General features: G+C 35.6%; 1 protein-coding gene and 1 long non-coding RNA gene across 4 annotated transcripts in view; both read left to right on the top strand.

Moving 5' to 3' along the window:
- The window catches only part of Fas2 (neural cell adhesion molecule fasciclin 2), a 390,652-nt gene that overhangs the window by 108,552 nt on the left and 262,450 nt on the right, over nucleotides 1-19,650 (top strand). The window lies entirely within an intron of this gene.
- LOC141452784 (uncharacterized) overlaps nucleotides 1-19,650 on the top strand; it is a 152,604-nt gene that overhangs the window by 107,667 nt on the left and 25,287 nt on the right. Inside the window, exon 3 of the long non-coding RNA XR_012457616.1 lies at nucleotides 17,779-17,839. This is a non-coding gene — a long non-coding RNA (uncharacterized lncRNA). The remainder of the gene's footprint in view (nucleotides 1-17,778; nucleotides 17,840-19,650) is intronic.

Genomic DNA, 19,650 nt, shown 5'->3' with positions numbered 1-19,650 from the left:
TACATGTAACTGGACTTGCTGAGACTTGTCTTTTGGAGTGGATATGTAACAAGAGCGGGTTCGCAGTTGTAAGTTCCGCATAAGTAAAGATAAAGTAATCATTTATAGAAGAAGCTGTTAATTTACCACGAGTATTTACATTTAAGCAATCAATAAAATATGCTGGTATCGAACTGAGGATGATCTTCTTACTAATCTGAATTAATTATATTCACTACACTAAACTTGTCGCTGTCCCTAGTGCCGCCTGTAACTGTTCAATTAAGGAAAAGTGGGACTCCCAGCGTTTTTCACGACGCCTAATTTGCTTGTTCATCATCAACTTCAATTCAGCATTCACTCGCTCACAAGAAGTACGGAGCAATTTTAGCATATTGGCTGCTTTTACTTCTGGCGTTTCTTTTACAAACTAGTAATCAATTCCTTAAGGGAGGAGAGCTCTTCTAGGAGCAGAAGCACACATTGTATTTCTTTTTTCCGCCATTTGTCAGTTCAAATTGACTTATCAGTTAACTAGTACACTCCCAGAATAACCTGTACACCGAGTCCTTCCCAAATGAAAGCGAAAGTTTCTGCGACCCAAATTGTGAACTGACTATTCTTATAAAAGAATGCTTGAAATTTAATTCTAAGAGTATCTAGTTTTGTTTGATTTATTCTTGTGTGAAACTGGAGTCTTTATTTTGGTATTATAAAGAAGGCTGTACTTCGTTGATTTTCTCTTTACATTTAGTTGTATTATAAGATTTAGGGTTGTGTCTTTGATTTTACCTTGTTTCATTACCATTATGCCCTCAATCTTTTTTACTGTTAGATAATTATTTAACGCTGTAAGAAACTCAGCAAACCAGAGTTACAGGCGAATAGTTCTTTAGTTTCTTCTATTTGCACTTCTTCTTACGTCTTTTTGCTGACCCTTCGTATTCTCATTTTTTTCAATATTTCCGTTCTCTACCCTCTTCATTATTAGTTTAAAAAACTAATCATTAATGTCCATATTGGCACACATTGTCACCAACTAATGCTAACCTTCACGTCTATTCATTCTTCTTTCCACATTTCTTTGTTGCAAGTTGCATTACAATCGACAAACTAGTTCTTAGTACATCTGTTAGTATAGTTAGCATCTAGAATGATCTTAATATGTTGATGACAATAGAGTCTTAACAGACCACCGTTAGATGCACTGTTAATCGACCTCACCTCCTTTGTCTTCTTAGAAATCTACTCCAACCTTATTGTCAACTAACTGTACAAACTAGTTTGTTTATACGGTAATAATGGGATCAAATCAATTTGCAATTTTGTTCACTGAGGAGAATATTGTGGATTGCATTTAATTTCAATTTGTTTTACTTTAAATTGTATGCTGTAATTCGGAACATCTGATTATCAAACTAAGCATATAAAGAGAAGTTTTCGCTTCGCTTGTAAACGCATTTCCTGGTTCAAGTAGTAATAAATATCTTTGGTGTCCAAAATTTATTCCATGGGCTGTCGTCAGACACTTCCGTCCGGAATAGCATAACTTGTTGAATGTCAGTGAAAGGGGCTGGTTTTGACCCTAGAGTTCGGTTTTTCGGAGTAGGACAGTCCCCACGCCTTCATACCTCGTTCTTAGCCAAGGAATCTCTCTCTCATCCGACAGACAGACAGACAGTACAGGGAATGCTCTTATAGATCCTCTTAAGGCGTAGACTTTCTAATCGTAACTCTGATCAGGAGCTTATCCAAATCTCTTCAGTCTCCACGTCTTGATAATCCCATTACTTAGCGTTTCAAAATTGCCAGGATAAGTTCGGGGCCCAATAAAGTTGGTTACTAGACCTCTCTCTCTTGCGAGTTTACCAGCTTTTTAGATATCCTCAGTTCCAGAATCTTCAGGGCTCTTCTTTAGACATGGTCCACACATCTTTCGCATTTTCTTCCAGTTTCTAGAAGATTTTAAATTGGTTTCTCAAGAACTGAAATTCCGTCCTCACTAAAAAATCACAATTTCTTTTTAGACCAATGAAAAAAAATCTCATGTTACATCTTGTTTTAAGTCAAAGTTGTGAGAATTAATTATAATAATCCATTGTGATATTATAGGATCAGCCCCAAATTGATCAGAATCGTAAGTTTAGGTACCCTTAGCACGGTTTCTGCACTTTTCTTACATAAATATAACAATTTTAATCATTGTCAGACATTCAAAAAAGAATTACTGAAAGATTTACTACCACTTTGCGGTTTACAAAGACTGAATTGTAATTTTGAGCTGATATACTCGTATGTACCTTATATTAAACCTAGTTGAAAATTCTGACTTTCAGCTGAAAAATTTTATGATTTGGAAAATAATTCTGTTTATTTAGAACTATTACCTAATATTAACAGTTGAAAACTTGTTAGTATTTTCAACGTTACGCTTTTTCGTACATTTTTTGACGATCAACCCTTATACAATGTTGCAGAAATGTTATATTAAATCTTATTGTGATGGATTGTTGAAGTATCGAAGCACTTAATGTTGTTTTATCACATAAATACCACTTCTCCTAAAGGTGGTTTTTGTTTGATAAAGTTGTGGGAGTTTTCATTAATTGGACTTTGTATTTATTGTAAGCAGGAGCTTACAGGAGTGATAGGAGAGGCCCCGAGTTGCAAAAGCTGGAGTAGAAGACAGTTGCACTTCCTTCCGGAGAACTTAGCTGCGTTCATGCGATTGTTCCACCCTTACAACATAACTAGGCGTTTCTACTTAAACCCAACCACGAAATAACCCACAATGCCCCCTTAGGGCGTCTAGTACTGTTGTGTATTCGGGATTAGTTAGTTAGACCTATGCGCACCACCACTTTTCCCTCCACGTACATTTACACAAAATACCCAAGGCGCATCGCAAGCAAACCCTTTAGTGCGAATTATTTACATACGCATAAATCCAAGAAAATGCCATCACATTACATTTTATTTGGCTGTGTTCGTTTGTCTCATCCCCATTCTGTCCAAAGGGGTTAGAAAGAGGAATTACTTGCTAATTATTGTAACATCATAGCAAACTGGGAACCGCTTTAATCTCTTTGCTTGCAAGAAGCAAATATAGTCTCGGTGATGTTCTGTAGAGATTCATGAGCAAATGTCGAGGTGGGCGTTTCAATTTTCGATATTTTAGAAGAATTTAGCAATATTTTAGATTTCCTTGATGCTATTTTTTCGAATAATTTTTTAAATTCTTGAAAAAGGCGTTTCTAACTGAATTACTTTGACAGCTGTTTTAGAATTTCGAAAACTTCACAATCTGGTTGCTGACTTTCAAAAAACGAACATACATTTATTTACAAAAGGAAAGAAAAACTACCTTAAAGTAAAGTCTGTTTGAAGGGGATGCTGTCACTGATTGCCAGTCAACAATCATTTTAGGTTGTTCCTTTGGGTTTTGGTCTATCAGTTTGCAGATTCAGGTCATTTTGTTGATTAGCATTTAGATTTTTTTTTATTTGTAATAGTTGCTTTTAAGAGTAGATATTTCCGATGTTCTACTTCGTAGTATTACTTCTTGTAGTATTCTCCAAATAAACGAATGGCAAAATCCTGATCATCTACTTTCTAAAAGAAAATCTTTAAATCATGATTTCCATAAAGAAATTCAATATTCTAATGATGTAGCTTACAATATCAGTTGGCCTAGTTACTTTGCGATCAATAGTTTAATAATGTATAGATAAGTAAGCAATAAATCCATACCAGAGTGTCTTATACAGCCGGTCTCGTCCTTATCAGCATATCCTGTACTTAGTTAGCTTAGTGTGTTAGCTTAGTTAGCTTCTCTCCGCCGTGATTTGTGCTCCTTTACTAAAATTATGTTGTGCTTCTTCCAAAGTAGTGTATCTCCTTTCGCTTCAAATATGGACATTTCTCTCTGTCCGCTCCTCATTTTGCTCATAAAATAAATTCTCCTTTCTGTTCTTAGTTTTAGACCATTTAAAATTTTAAAATAAATGTAGTAGAAAGACGACTTATTGTGTGAACCAGTTTTTAATTCTTAATTGAAAGATGAATTATTGCTGCACGTGGTGGGCTTGTCGCTGCTTGATGTACAGAATAAAGTGGCAATTAATTCTAGGAGCTTTCGTGAAAACTGTTCCTGCAATTTTCTTGTAATTTGAGTCACTAGTTGCTGTTAAGTTAGGATCTATAACTTGGAACTTATTTGTTTATGGAAGAAGAAAACAAAGGCTTTTTCTCTAATGTGCTATTTCCGTGTATGTGTACGGACATAACTGCTTCAAAACATTAATATGGAATAAATTGATTACCAAAAAATCTTAAATTTAAAGAAAATCCATTTCTGAGAACTTCTTTTTTGAAATTTTCTTGAAAATGGCTTTTATAGTTATGAGAAATAGGTGAGGTTTTACTTCTCTTTGAAATGCACGCTTTTAAAAACGATTTAATACCCTCCAAAAAAAAAAATTGTAAAAAGTTAAATGTAGATCTTGGTAATTTCTTAGTAAATTCACGTTAGTTATTTTGTTTAATTTGCTATCTCTGATACAGGTATATTACATAAAAAATAATGTTAAGTTATAATACTAAAATTGTACAAAAAGAAGAAACTAGGAATCTTTGATAACGCTATCATCAAACTTTATAGCTTTGACCCATAAAACTTAGTAAGGTAGCATTATAGAGAGCTCTCAGCAGGGGGATAAAATTTGGGAAGGTTATAAAGATTCTAAATATTGATTATACTTGATATTATTCTAACGGAGCAATATTTTAATAAGTTCATTTTAAGTTTCATTACTTTAAAGGGAGAAAGACCAAGAAGAAGTAGGCGGTGCGGCGTCTAGTCCTTTGTATTTCTAAGGAAGGATCTGTTCTGCGTCTGCTCCATTGGAGTACTTGAACTTAAAGTGATGATGAAAGTAATTCCTCATCTTGACAATGTAACCAACCCATTCAAACATCGCTCAGCATCTCTCTCAGAGATTACGCTAATAATTCAATTTAATATTAAGCTTTAATTTAAGTTAAAAGCCCCGCTAATCCTTACAGTAATGAATTGAACTAATGCTTAAAATCTTAAGTTCATAATTAATTCAGTCATGTTTCCTAACAATTCTCTCAAATAGAAAACCATAAGAATAGTTTTATTTCACTTTCAATTTAAACTGTTAAGGTTCTATCATAACTTGAATGATTTAAGTTTTCGATTCAAAATTATAAGATTCATTCAACCGAAAAGTTTTTGGAATTCTATTAATCTGCTTTGCTGTAATCAATCACTTGACTTTTTAATACTGGATTTGCATTTATAAATAATAAAAATAAAAAATATTTAATTAAATCGTTAAGAATAGCGTCTTTGTCAGTTTGCAATTCGATTTTTTGCACTCTCTAGTTTCGATAGTTAGCTCATAATGGTTGCTATGGAAACTATTATTGTTTTCTCAGCTAGATCTCTTTATAAAAGAGGAATTTATTATGACATATTTTTGATTTTCTTTCTCTGCATTAAATATTTCTGACATATTCAATAATTCACTTGCCCGCTGCGGAATCCTAGAGGTGGCCTTTACTAATTCTGATCAACTAGCTCAAAATATTCTATGCTAAACTAAAAATAAAGTCCTCCAAATAATTTTAAATTATTAACCAAATTAATATAATAATCAAAATAATTGGAGAGAAATCTTTGTACACAGTAAATTTTCTCAGCCTAATATCTTTGTGATAAGGTTCAGGTACTCTGGCTGTACTAGTTGACTTATCTCTAGATATCTTGGGTGAGAAACGGAGGACGGAACTATTCTCTGTGAAAACCATCTAGGGCGCGCTATTTTCTAACAGAAATCTAATTTAATTAACATTTCGCTTGCCTAGACTCATTTACCTTATCTTTTTATTTATCTTTTTTTCGGTTTGGTTATACATATTCAATTTTTTTTTTACTGATAACAGGGAAATTACTGTAAATTTAAATATTAGATAGTTGCAATACTTTATAAAATATTTAATGTTACCTTATTGCAACTAAAAACAGTTGCTCTAATGCACATTATCTCTTAAAATAAATTATTTCAATTAATCTTATCGGTTCTTGTAGAACAGTTGGTTCGAAATTTGTGGGCGGGCGGTTTTTAAAGTTTTGGTAGGAGATAGTGAGTGGGGTAAATGATGAATGGCGATTAGATTTTGGCGAAGCGAATCCTTCGTGGAATGAAGGTTAAAGCTGACTATGGTTTAAGAATTATTGCAGTGACTCATGCAACATTACAAGATTCCATTGGCTCGCCACCAGCCTTAAGTATGGTATACAAGTAATAATATAATCAGAAGAGGAATTTCCATTCCTAGATTTTGTCTGAGTAGAAAAGTCACAAGTACCTCTTATATTTTGGATTTAAGATCTGTATCTTTTTCAGATTCAGTATGAATCTAATGTTGTTCTTGGATCTCTCTTTTTGTACCGAAAAAACTAGTAACTGTTTGGTAAAAAAGAAATGTATGGAAACTTGTAGATATAACAATAACCTAAATGTCCTCAAAATATGTCGCAATAATGTTCGGTAAAACAAAAAAGAAATGTATGGAAACTTGTAGTTGTAACTAAAACCTAAATATGTGCTCAAAATATGTCCAAAAATGTTCGGTAAAACAGAAATGTATGGAAACTTGTAGATGTAATTAAAACCTAAATGGCCTCAAAATATGTTGCAAAAATGTTCGGTAAAACAGAAAAGAAATGTATGGAAACTTGTAGATATAACAATAACCTAAATGACCTCAAAATATGTCCAAAAATGTTCGGTAAAACAAAAAAGAAATGTATGGAAACTTGTAGATATAACAATAACCTAAATGTCCTCAAAATATGTCGCAAAAATGTTCGGTAAAACAAAAAAGATATGTATGGAAACTTGTAGATATAACAATAACCTAAATGTCCTCAAAATATGTCGCAAAAATGTTCGGTAAAACAGAAAAGAAATGTATGGAAACTTGTAGATATAACAAAAACCTAAATATGGGCTCAAAATATGTCCAAAAATGTTCGGTAAAACAGAAAAGAAATGAATGAAAACTTGTAGATGTTACAAAAACCGAAATATTTCCTCAAAATGTCCTCATAAAAATTATCTAGGGAAATTATGAGTTACGTACAAGTTCACAGTAGATCACAAGAGACTTACCTGGGGAAAACATCAGAAAAGAATCCTCTGAGGCTCCAATCAGAAGAGCTCTTTCTAAAGCGATTCAATGAAAGTGCCAGTTTTGATTCTCTCCTAACACTATTCGCTTATGTTTTAGCTTAATCAGGTTTTTAAGCCTTACAGTGAGTGGTCTGGACTTGTTCTAGAGAGGAGCTTTTTTATTTTCAGTTTTTTTTTCTCCTCTGCAAAGGAAGCAAAACCGAACGAAGAAATGAATAAAAGGTGATTTTCCACGGAGTTTAGGAACAACTATTTTAGGATAAAATTGATTTTGAATGCTGTCAACCCTTTTCATGACATCAAGCTGATAGCACACAAATAACTGACATTCACAAATTGGCTATTTTTCTCTTTAAAAAAATTGTTTTAACTTAAAACGTATTCACAGTTTTGTTGTTTTAACGAAGAAATTTGTACTTGTAATAGAAAATTTTTTAACAACCCAGATAATTGTTTTAAATATTTTAGGTAATGTGTGTTTTTAATCAAGTTTTGAAATGATGGACCCAGAAACAGCTGTACCACCCTAACTTTGGTGCGCGTAACTACAATCAGAAAATAAATTGTTTTAAGCGCAAAAAAATTCTCAATTCGTACTTTTACAACCCGAGAAATTTGTAGGTACGAATTCCCCAATTATACAGCAATAAAGGTTTTATTATTCTGTAATGAACATTACAAATACAGAACAATGTCTTTTATCGAATTAATTAAATTGATTGTTATATAAGTACTTTTAGAATTCAACTATTAATAAAATTGTGGAAAGGGGTTGCGAGTTTATTATGAAAATCCTCTGAGCCATATATAGAATTGGACTCGCCATATTACAACCAAGAACAATTTCAAATCGCCGCGGTTGAAGTACAGGTCAGATATGTATGTAGGTGTACAGGTGGGCTATATTTGCGGGTTTAGAACATAACTGGACTCTCGATTTATAGCTTTGACCTCGAGATTTATCAAATTTATTATTTGTTATTGGCTGTGTTATACTTATTTTTATCTTAGGCCTAGATTTTTTTGTTATTCAAACTTCCTAAAAGCTACTTACTTCTGGTATTAGTTTGAAATTAAATAGGATGAAAAAATAATTGCCATTTCAGTCGTGATAAATTTATTTTGCCGAGCTTTCGACCTAGGGACTAGGTCATCTTCAGGGCTAGTTTACAAAGTAATACTATTACATTTCAGGGTTGGTGTGTCTTCTGTCTTGTCTGTTCATGGACTGCTGGACAAGACAGAAGACACACCAACAGATTTATTTTGCCGAGCTTTCGACCTAGGGACTAGGTCATCTTCAGGGCTAGTTTACAAAGTAATACTATTACATTTCAGGGTTGGTGTGTCTTCTGTCTTGTCTGATCATGGACTGCTGGACAAGACAGAAGACACACCAACAGATTTATTCTGCCGAGCTTTCGACCTAGGGACTAGGTCATCTTCAGGGCTAGTTTACAAAGTAATACTATTACATTTCAGGGTTGGTGTGTCTTCTGTCTTGTCTGTTCATGGACTGCTGGACAAGACAGAAGACACACCAACAGATTTATTCTGCCGAGCTTTCGACCTAGGGACTAGGTCATCTTCAGGGCTAGTTTACAAAGTAATACTATTACATTTCAGGGTTGGTGTGTCTTCTGTCTTGTCTGATCATGGACTGCTGGACAAGACAGAAGACACACCAACAGATTTATTTTGCCGAGCTTTCGACCTAGGGACTAGGTCATCTTCAGGGCTAGTTTACAAAGTAATACTATTACATTTCAGGGTTGGTGTGTCTTCTGTCTTGTCTGATCATGGACTGCTGGACAAGACAGAAGACACACCAACAGATTTATTTTGCCGAGCTTTCGACCTAGGGACTAGGTCATCTTCAGGGCTAGTTTACAAAGTAATACTATTACATTTCAGGGTTGGTGTGTCTTCTGTCTTGTCTGTTCATGGACTGCTGGACAAGACAGAAGACACACCAACAGATTTATTCTGCCGAGCTTTCGACCTAGGGACTAGGTCATCTTCAGGGCTAGTTTACAAAGTAATACTATTACATTTCAGGGTTGGTGTGTCTTCTGTCTTGTCTGATCATGGACTGCTGGACAAGACAGAAGACACACCAACAGATTTATTTTGCCGAGCTTTCGACCTAGGGACTAGGTCATCTTCAGGGCTAGTTTACAAAGTAATACTATTACATTTCAGGGTTGGTGTGTCTTCTGTCTTGTCTGTTCATGGACTGCTGGACAAGACAGAAGACACACCAACAGATTTATTCTGCCGAGCTTTCGACCTAGGGACTAGGTCATCTTCAGGGCTAGTTTACAAAGTAATACTATTACATTTCAGGGTTGGTGTGTCTTCTGTCTTGTCTGATCATGGACTGCTGGACAAGACAGAAGACACACCAACAGATTTATTTTGCCGAGCTTTCGACCTAGGGACTAGGTCATCTTCAGGGCTAGTTTACAAAGTAATACTATTACATTTCAGGGTTGGTGTGTCTTCTGTCTTGTCTGTTCATGGACTGCTGGACAAGACAGAAGACACACCAACAGATTTATTCTGCCGAGCTTTCGACCTAGGGACTAGGTCATCTTCAGGGCTAGTTTACAAAGTAATACTATTACATTTCAGGGTTGGTGTGTCTTCTGTCTTGTCTGTTCATGGACTGCTGGACAAGACAGAAGACACACCAACAGATTTATTCTGCCGAGCTTTCGACCTAGGGACTAGGTCATCTTCAGGGCTAGTTTACAAAGTAATACTATTACATTTCAGGGTTGGTGTGTCTTCTGTCTTGTCTGTTCATGGACTGCTGGACAAGACAGAAGACACACCAACAGATTTATTTTGCCGAGCTTTCGACCTAGGGACTAGGTCATCTTCAGGGCTAGTTTACAAAGTAATACTATTACATTTCAGGGTTGGTGTGTCTTCTGTCTTGTCTGTTCATGGACTGCTGGACAAGACAGAAGACACACCAACAGATTTATTTTGCCGAGCTTTCGACCTAGGGACTAGGTCATCTTCAGGGCTAGTTTACAAAGTAATACTATTACATTTCAGGGTTGGTGTGTCTTCTGTCTTGTCTGTTCATGGACTGCTGGACAAGACAGAAGACACACCAACAGATTTATTCTGCCGAGCTTTCGACCTAGGGACTAGGTCATCTTCAGGGCTAGTTTACAAAGTAATACTATTACATTTCAGGGTTGGTGTGTCTTCTGTCTTGTCTGTTCATGGACTGCTGGACAAGACAGAAGACACACCAACAGATTTATTCTGCCGAGCTTTCGACCTAGGGACTAGGTCATCTTCAGGGCTAGTTTACAAAGTAATACTATTACATTTCAGGGTTGGTGTGTCTTCTGTCTTGTCTGTTCATGGACTGCTGGACAAGACAGAAGACACACCAACAGATTTATTTTGCCGAGCTTTCGACCTAGGGACTAGGTCATCTTCAGGGCTAGTTTACAAAGTAATACTATTACATTTCAGGGTTGGTGTGTCTTCTGTCTTGTCTGTTCATGGACTGCTGGACAAGACAGAAGACACACCAACAGATTTATTTTGCCGAGCTTTCGACCTAGGGACTAGGTCATCTTCAGGGCTAGTTTACAAAGTAATACTATTACATTTCAGGGTTGGTGTGTCTTCTGTCTTGTCTGTTCATGGACTGCTGGACAAGACAGAAGACACACCAACAGATTTATTCTGCCGAGCTTTCGACCTAGGGACTAGGTCATCTTCAGGGCTAGTTTACAAAGTAATACTATTACATTTCAGGGTTGGTGTGTCTTCTGTCTTGTCTGTTCATGGACTGCTGGACAAGACAGAAGACACACCAACAGATTTATTCTGCCGAGCTTTCGACCTAGGGACTAGGTCATCTTCAGGGCTAGTTTACAAAGTAATACTATTACATTTCAGGGTTGGTGTGTCTTCTGTCTTGTCTGTTCATGGACTGCTGGACAAGACAGAAGACACACCAACAGATTTATTCTGCCGAGCTTTCGACCTAGGGACTAGGTCATCTTCAGGGCTAGTTTACAAAGTAATACTATTACATTTCAGGGTTGGTGTGTCTTCTGTCTTGTCTGTTCATGGACTGCTGGACAAGACAGAAGACACACCAACAGATTTATTTTGCCGAGCTTTCGACCTAGGGACTAGGTCATCTTCAGGGCTAGTTTACAAAGTAATACTATTACATTTCAGGGTTGGTGTGTCTTCTGTCTTGTCTGTTCATGGACTGCTGGACAAGACAGAAGACACACCAACAGATTTATTCTGCCGAGCTTTCGACCTAGGGACTAGGTCATCTTCAGGGCTAGTTTACAAAGTAATACTATTACATTTCAGGGTTGGTGTGTCTTCTGTCTTGTCTGTTCATGGACTGCTGGACAAGACAGAAGACACACCAACAGATTTATTCTGCCGAGCTTTCGACCTAGGGACTAGGTCATCTTCAGGGCTAGTTTACAAAGTAATACTATTACATTTCAGGGTTGGTGTGTCTTCTGTCTTGTCTGTTCATGGACTGCTGGACAAGACAGAAGACACACCAACAGATTTATTTTGCCGAGCTTTCGACCTAGGGACTAGGTCATCTTCAGGGCTAGTTTACAAAGTAATACTATTACATTTCAGGGTTGGTGTGTCTTCTGTCTTGTCTGTTCATGGACTGCTGGACAAGACAGAAGACACACCAACAGATTTATTCTGCCGAGCTTTCGACCTAGGGACAAGGTCATCTTCAGGGCTAGTTTACAAAGTAATACTATTACATTTCAGGGTTGGTGTGTCTTCTGTCTTGTCTGTTCATGGACTGCTGGACAAGACAGAAGACACACCAACAGATTTATTTTGCCGAGCTTTCGACCTAGGGACTAGGTCATCTTCAGGGCTAGTTTACAAAGTAATACTATTACATTTCAGGGTTGGTGTGTCTTCTGTCTTGTCTGTTCATGGACTGCTGGACAAGACAGAAGACACACCAACAGATTTATTCTGCCGAGCTTTCGACCTAGGGACTAGGTCATCTTCAGGGCTAGTTTACAAAGTAATATTTTTACATTACAGGGTTGGTGTGTCTTCTCTCTTGTCTGTTCATGGACTGCTGGACAAGACAGAAGACATACCAACCCTGTAATGTAAAAATATTACTTTGTAAACTAGTCCTGAAGATGACCTAGTCCCTAGGTCGAAAGCTCGGCAAAATAAATCTATTAAGACTGAAATGGCAATTATTTTTTCATCCTATTGAAACTATGATTCAGTCACCAAAAAGAATGAATAACAATTTGAAATTAAACTTAAAATGGGTTATTTTTTACACTCTGTACTTAATAATGCCAGTAAAGGTGTAGAGACGATCATTATGAACTTTTTGGCATGCCATATTTTTTAAACAAACATTCAATTGGAAACATGGCAGCGTGCAAAAAATATGCTTAAGAACTTTAGATTAGAGTTTGATTCGCTGAATGTAGGAGGATTTCGCGGAGCCATACAGTTTGGTGTGACTCCATAAGTCTCGATCGGTCTCAGAAATTTGTTTTACTGAGTTAGAGGTTTTGTTCAATTTACTGGTTTAGTAATTGTTTTCAATAATTTTCTTTTTATTTGTTACAAGTTTTAAGTACAGTGTGACTATCAGCATGTAGAATGAGACTAAAGTGAATAAATCTCTGCACCTAACCGAATTAATCAATCTCTCATGATGGATGTAGGACCGAAACCAGTCCAGGAGTACGATATACATATGCGTGCAACATCCATAATGTCCTCAATATCCCTTTAGTTTCCGATGTGGTTAAATCTGGAAATAGGATATTCCATTTCAGCCTTCTGATCCATGGACCCAATCTCTCAGAATCCACTCATTATCATCTATCACTCTTCCAGCCCAAGTGGCCTGGAAGAACGGGCTAAGACACTTCAATAGGGAGTTCATGCTTCATCAGGTGTCAACATATGTGTGTTAATCTCTACGATCTGTTCTAATTTATAGAATTGTACACAAGGCCCTAATCTTTAAAGTTATCTCTTGGAAATCCAAATTTGACCAATATCTGTCTTCCAGAAATGTAATTTTTATTGATTAAGACAGTTTTTTTGAATTTTTCCAAAAATAGTTCCATTGATTTTTATTAAAACTGTCCGGCAGGACAGTTGTATAAGGGTTGATCATCAAAAACTGCACGAAAAAGCGTAACGTTGAAAAACACCCAAGTTTGACAATTTTTGTCTCTTTTACTATAAAAGATAAAATTCCCAAATTTTCTTTATAATGTTGGGCAGATCCTCATTTATAACTGTAATTTTTTGCAACAACCCAGATTGAGTAGATTTTGAGAAAAATGTTGCCGAAAATGAGCAAAAACGGCTTTTTCAGAAAATCTTTTTCTTGTTGTTGTTGTTGTTCTTGTTGTTGTTACCTTTTTTGTAAACAACGTAGCGCCTAAACGCGTGAACCGATTTTCATGAATGAGGTGTCATTCGATTCGGAATTTTATGTAGATGTGCCTTTTGAGGGTCTCGACGCTATACGTCAGATGGGGGAGGAGTTAGCCCCATGTATATAAGGCCCCCTCCAAAATTATTATCATTAATTACTCTGTAAATCTTAGCCCGATTTTGATAAAATTTGGTAGGATGACAGGGTTAGGGCTCCCCTACGAAACATTAAAGCGACGATCTGCTCTTACACTTATTAGGGGGACGTATGGCAATCGTCTCAAATGATCGACGCATGAACTAATTTTCATGAATAAAGCGTCATTCGAATCTATATTATACAATCAGTATTGCTGTTAGTTTACAAAACCTCACTTTGGCTCTATTCAGTTTCTAATAAACATTAGACTACAACAGTATTCACAGACCTTTAAATATATTTTTATTGGTCCTTTTTTTAAAAAAATGTGCGTGGGATTTGGTTTTGCGGTTGGTGTTTTTAGTTATTCATTTTTCCTGAAAAATTAGTTCTTATTCCTTTTTTCAACTTGTTTTAAAATGTGAAACCGAAGCATGTTTACTGATAGTTCAAATAAAAACTCTTCTTTTCATATTATTAATTTTAATTTCATGAATTCATTACTATAAAAAATGAATATAATCATAACCAGTTTTAGGGCTAACCATACCCTAGGTCTCACCTGTTTACTGATACTGCGACCAACTATTGGGTTGGAGGGAAAGTTCTGTCGTATTTAAAAAAAAAATATTTGAATTTATTTATAAAAATATGTGTTTAATATTAATCAATTATATATGCTCCATTATTTGTTACAACTTGTTGCCATCTTTCAGGTAACCTGTGAATTCCTGTTTTGTAGAAGTTCTCGTCCTTGGAGTTAAAGTAGTCAGCAACTGCCTTAGAAACACTTTCAAAAGTCTTGGATTTTTTTCCCGTTAGATAATTTTGTAGAGATCTGAACAGGTAATAATCAGATGGTGCAATGTCAGGTGAATACGGTGGGTGACTAAGGACTTCCCATCCTAACGCATTCAGTTTTTGTTGTGTCAACATTGCAGTATGCGGTCGAGCATTATCGTGGTGGAACACTATTCCTTTTCTGGACGCTAATGCTGGCCTTTTTTCTTTGATAGCTGCATTCAATTTATCCAGCTGATTGCAGTACAGATCCGCGTTGATGGTTTTTCCCTGTTTCAGCAACTCGTAGTACACTGGACCTTTCCTGTCCCACCACAAACAAAGTAGTACTTTGCGTTGATGGATACTTGGTTTTGGAACTGTTGCTGATGATGTTCCTGGTTTGCAGTAAGATTTTTTTCTCTTAACATTCTCGTAAAGAATCCACTTCTCATCTCCAGTAATCAGCTTGTCCAAAAACGGCTCCACATTGTGTCTAATCAGATGTGATGAACACATTCTTACACGATCAGACAAATTCTTTTCCGTTAATTCATGTGGAACCCAAACACTTTGCTTTAACACAAACCCAAGAGATTTAATGTGATCTCCAACAGTTGTATGATGAATGCCAAACTCTTCTGCAATTTCTCGACTTGTTAAATGTGGATTATTTTCCAACATGGATCGCAAAACATCATTATCGATCTTGGATGGTCGTCCAGATCGATCACTTTCTTCGAGGCTCAGATCCCCGGAACGAAATTTGCTAAACCATCTTTGACAAGTACGAACATTTACAATATCTTTTCCAAATACTGCACATAAATTTTTACATGCAACCGATGCATTGCTTCCTTTTTGGAATTCATACAAAATGCAGTGTCGTAAATGCACTTTATCTACTGACATGTTTTTCACTTTAAATATCAAAAGTAAATGATGAACGGTAAAAAAGGACTCCTTTTATATTATACAGCAGCTAAAAAAACAAAAAAAAAATCCGAATGACTCACTAGCCAGAAGTTTTTTTTGTTTACAAGTAAAATAACCTGCCTATTTAAAATACGACAGAACTTTCCCTCCAACCCTATATATTTCTTTTAAAGTCTGTGAGAAGTGCTCTGGAAGAGGTTACGTGAGTATTCAAACTTGGGTTGGTTGGGTGGGATACCTTAGATTTGCATTCAGGCAGTTAGACGTCACACTATTCTTTCCTATATTTTATGCATTTTCTGTCCCTCTTATTTTTAATATAAGCAGTATCTTGCCATCTTTTTTTTTCCCCCCATATCTATTTCTCTTCTACTTCCTTGAAGGTTATATAATTCTTGCACTAACATCCATAACCTCCCACAATACTTTGTCACGTCGGATAGAATAATAAACATCGCCTCCTGAGTTCTATGTTAACCGTCTCCTACGATGTCTTCTTATTGCCAAGACGTTTCCTATACCTCCAGTTACTCTACCACGTGACTGCTCTCTTCCAAAAACATCTTCCTATCTTCCTAAACCTATTTCCCTCTCCTTATTTCCCCACCCGTACTATCTTCCTTCATATATTTGCGAAGTTTTTAATTTATCTTCCGTGCCCATATCTTCTTACTCTCAAGTTGTAAGGAATATGGGTGATTTATCGTTATTTCATGCTTCGGTGGATTGTTGACTTTTTGTTTGGTACTTGTGTTCTCTCTGAGGTAATTCTTTTTGCCACAAGGATAGACTGGGGATCTGTAGTATATACTTAAGAAAATTACTTTTACAATTTTTTTGATTTTTTTTTATTAAATATTTTTCGTAAATAAAAGAATATTATTTTTATTCAAAATAAATTTTGGACAAAAACAGCCCCAACCATTTTACTGAATAAATTTTCTATTATTAAAATATTTTATGAAAAAATGCTCCTAAATTTTTCTTGTGTTACACTTTTGAAAATGTGTAGTGCTGAACGAGACCGAGACGAGGCGAGACTTTAAGCAGTCTCGATCTCGGTCTCGGTCTCGTCGAGATATCTCGGTCTCGTCGAGATATCTCGGTCTCGGTCTCAGTTTTTTTGAATTTTTGTTTAAGTATTAAAAGTGGTTTGCTATTAATAATCTTTTCAAAAAATGTTATTATTTTCTAATAATTATTTTAATTTATATATTGGTAATGAAAATGTGTGTAAAAGAAGACAACTACTTACACTTCAAAGCATCATATATTACTATTACTGTTATATATCTTTATATAATTTCAAAAAGATGTTAAAAACGCGCCAAATGAAAGACCCAGATAACATATCTGCCTCCTATAACAAGTTGATTCGTGAAATAAAAAATACACCACCCAACAAACTTCCCGCTCTATTAGTTATAGCAGTTGGTGAAGATAAAGAATCTGATGATTCACCTATTGACGACGACGACGACTGCATCAATATTTTTGCACCATTTGCTCAAAAATCAGCAAATATCACCGAAGCATGGAAGACAGAAATAATTAATTATACCAAATTAGACCAAGCACCAGTAGATGTTGACATTTTAGAATGGTGGAAAACACTTGAGAATTCCTTCAAAAATTTGTCTAGAATGGCGAAAGATATTTTTTAGTATCTGTGCAACTTCAGTGCCATCTTAAAGATTATTTTCGCAAGCTGCGTTGATAATGACCAATAGAAGATCGGTTAGAGGCGAGACCTGCGAAGCTAATATGTATTGTGGTACTGGGTTCGATTCCCGATCTTAGGCCTTGGATTTTATTTAATGGTTAATATGAGAAATTTACAGTAAAGTATGTTTGCTAGTCGCCTCCGTCCGCGACACCTAATTGGTAGTTGGACGTAAAGCCCCGCCTGAAAAAATAGGCGATTACTTTACTTTGCTTACTTTACTTATGTAATTCGAAGTCAAATAGATGTAGTAATATTGAACATATATAATAAAATCGTAACTTTTAATAATTAATTCAATACCCGTAATGATTATTTATTAATAAAGAACACAATTTTATAATTTTGTAGCTAAAAATTAATATTTGAAAAACCGAGACGAGACCGAGATTTCTCGACGAGATATATATCATATCTCGGTCTCGGTCTCGTGCAGCACTAAAAATGTGATAGGTCCACTATTTTCAAAAGAATCTTTCAAAGAATGTATTATAATAAATAATTTTAAAATTCACTAATGTATTTTTGCTTGTTTGCAGGTAAGAAGTGTTTTCTTAACTGTTAACATTAAAAGACGTTGACCTTTACTATGCTCCCTCGGTAAGTAATATCTGATTAAAATACGAAATAAACCTATGAATCTTTCAAAGTTATGTATACTTTTTATTTCTATCTGATGCTGTTTGATTCTTTTGGTGAACCTTGGATAACCTGGTATATTCCATCAGAGGGCGAATATATTGGGTTGAAACCCCTCGTTAAGATTTATCTTCTACTTTTTTTTTTATTCAAGGTAAAAAATCTGGAACTAGAATATATTTTCTTCCAAGAAAGCTTGATGAAAACTCTTCTAGGGAAATTAGAATGTTCTTGAATTTGGAAAATAAGCTTCTTAGTGACTTTGTAGTTCCTTTTAGTATACCTTTGTGGTTTGTAAGAAACAAAATCACAAAGCGAAGTGATGTAATTATTCTTTCAGAATGAACTGTCCAGTTTGTTAATTTCCGATAGACATTTTCAAATAGTTGTCTTTGATGACTTAGAATTCAGTTTTTGGAAGAAAAATGTTGAGCATATTTTTTTGTGGTAGTCGCTTAGTTTAAAGATGCATTTTTAGAGTGGAATACCTACCATCCATTCTTATTCTAAATTCTTCCTTGTTGTTTTGGTTCTATATTGAAATTCGAATTTATATTTATTCACCTTTGTGTTCAAATTTATTGGATGAAGTAAAACAGTAAATCGTGATGTTTTTTCTTTTGTAGACAGACATCTTTTATTTGAAGATAATTTGTCGCTCGAGATTTGTTTCTACTTCACATGCGTCACATTTTTTATGTAACTAGATTTTATATCTAGAAGTAAAGCACATATATAAAGTTTTTACGGTTGTCATAAATGTTACGAGCACTTACGACGGGCAAATAATACTTTACCGAGCTTTTTATAAGCTCATGTGTTATTCATAGTTATAATGCTAGAAGTTTTTTTTTTTTTTTTTTTTTTTGGAGGGCAGTGGGGGGCCTAGCTTATTTGCTCTTAAACATTGTAACTTTTAGCAAAAATCGTTGTTTTTTTGGGGGGTGATATTTGGTAGAAGCCCTGATGCAACGGTTTAGCCTATAAACATTTAGCCCCTAGTAATGTCCAGTGGCTGCATAGCATTCTCCCATGTACTCTGGGGCAGTCTGGAGTGAGGTGTTATGTGGAAGAATGTACTTCTCCCTTTGGTTTTAGGCCGGAATATGTACACACGTACGTGTTACTTGCGTCATGCTATTGCATTTTATCTTACCACCTATACGCTTCGTCACTCAATTATTCAGACTATTTTAATCAACTATTTCCTCTCCTTTCTTATTCACCCGGTTCAGGGTTTCCGGTTTTTGCTTTTTTTTCCTTCTAATATACAGTCATGGTTCATTGAATGCATCACTTGAGTGAACAATGGTTGTTTACACCATCAAAGCCAATAGTGTTTTAGGATTGTAAATCACCCAGTAAATAAATCCAATCTACTGTTAAATGTTCGAAGTGACAGAATAATTATCTCTCAATGAAATCCAATGGGTGCCATGCTTCTCTCTAAGAACTGGAAGCTCTTGTCCGACACTTTGGGTGGCAGGAATCAGTACCTCTATCCTCTCTCTTAGGACCTGCGGAGGTTTATGTTGCCCCCCTAATTGGGCTTAATGCAATTTTTAGACGAACTTATAGCTCAACATCCAAGTCAAGTATGAAAGAAATAGTAAATATGTAGAAACTCAGCTAGCCGCGAGATCTTTTTAACTTAGTATAAACGCACTTGCACGTTAAAGTAATTAGTAATTACTTAAAAAAAATTCCGGGAGACTTATGCAATTCTTTGGGGCGGAATAACCATACGGTTCTTCTGTAAAGGTCAATTTAAA

This window comes from Rhodnius prolixus, unplaced genomic scaffold (genome assembly GCF_049639745.1).
Source record: "Rhodnius prolixus isolate KJV_2025 unplaced genomic scaffold, Rpr scaffold_3, whole genome shotgun sequence".
NCBI lineage: Eukaryota > Metazoa > Arthropoda > Insecta > Hemiptera > Reduviidae > Rhodnius > Rhodnius prolixus.
The sequence above is the reverse complement of the archived record's forward strand: the minus strand, read 5'-3'. Positions and strand labels throughout refer to the sequence as shown.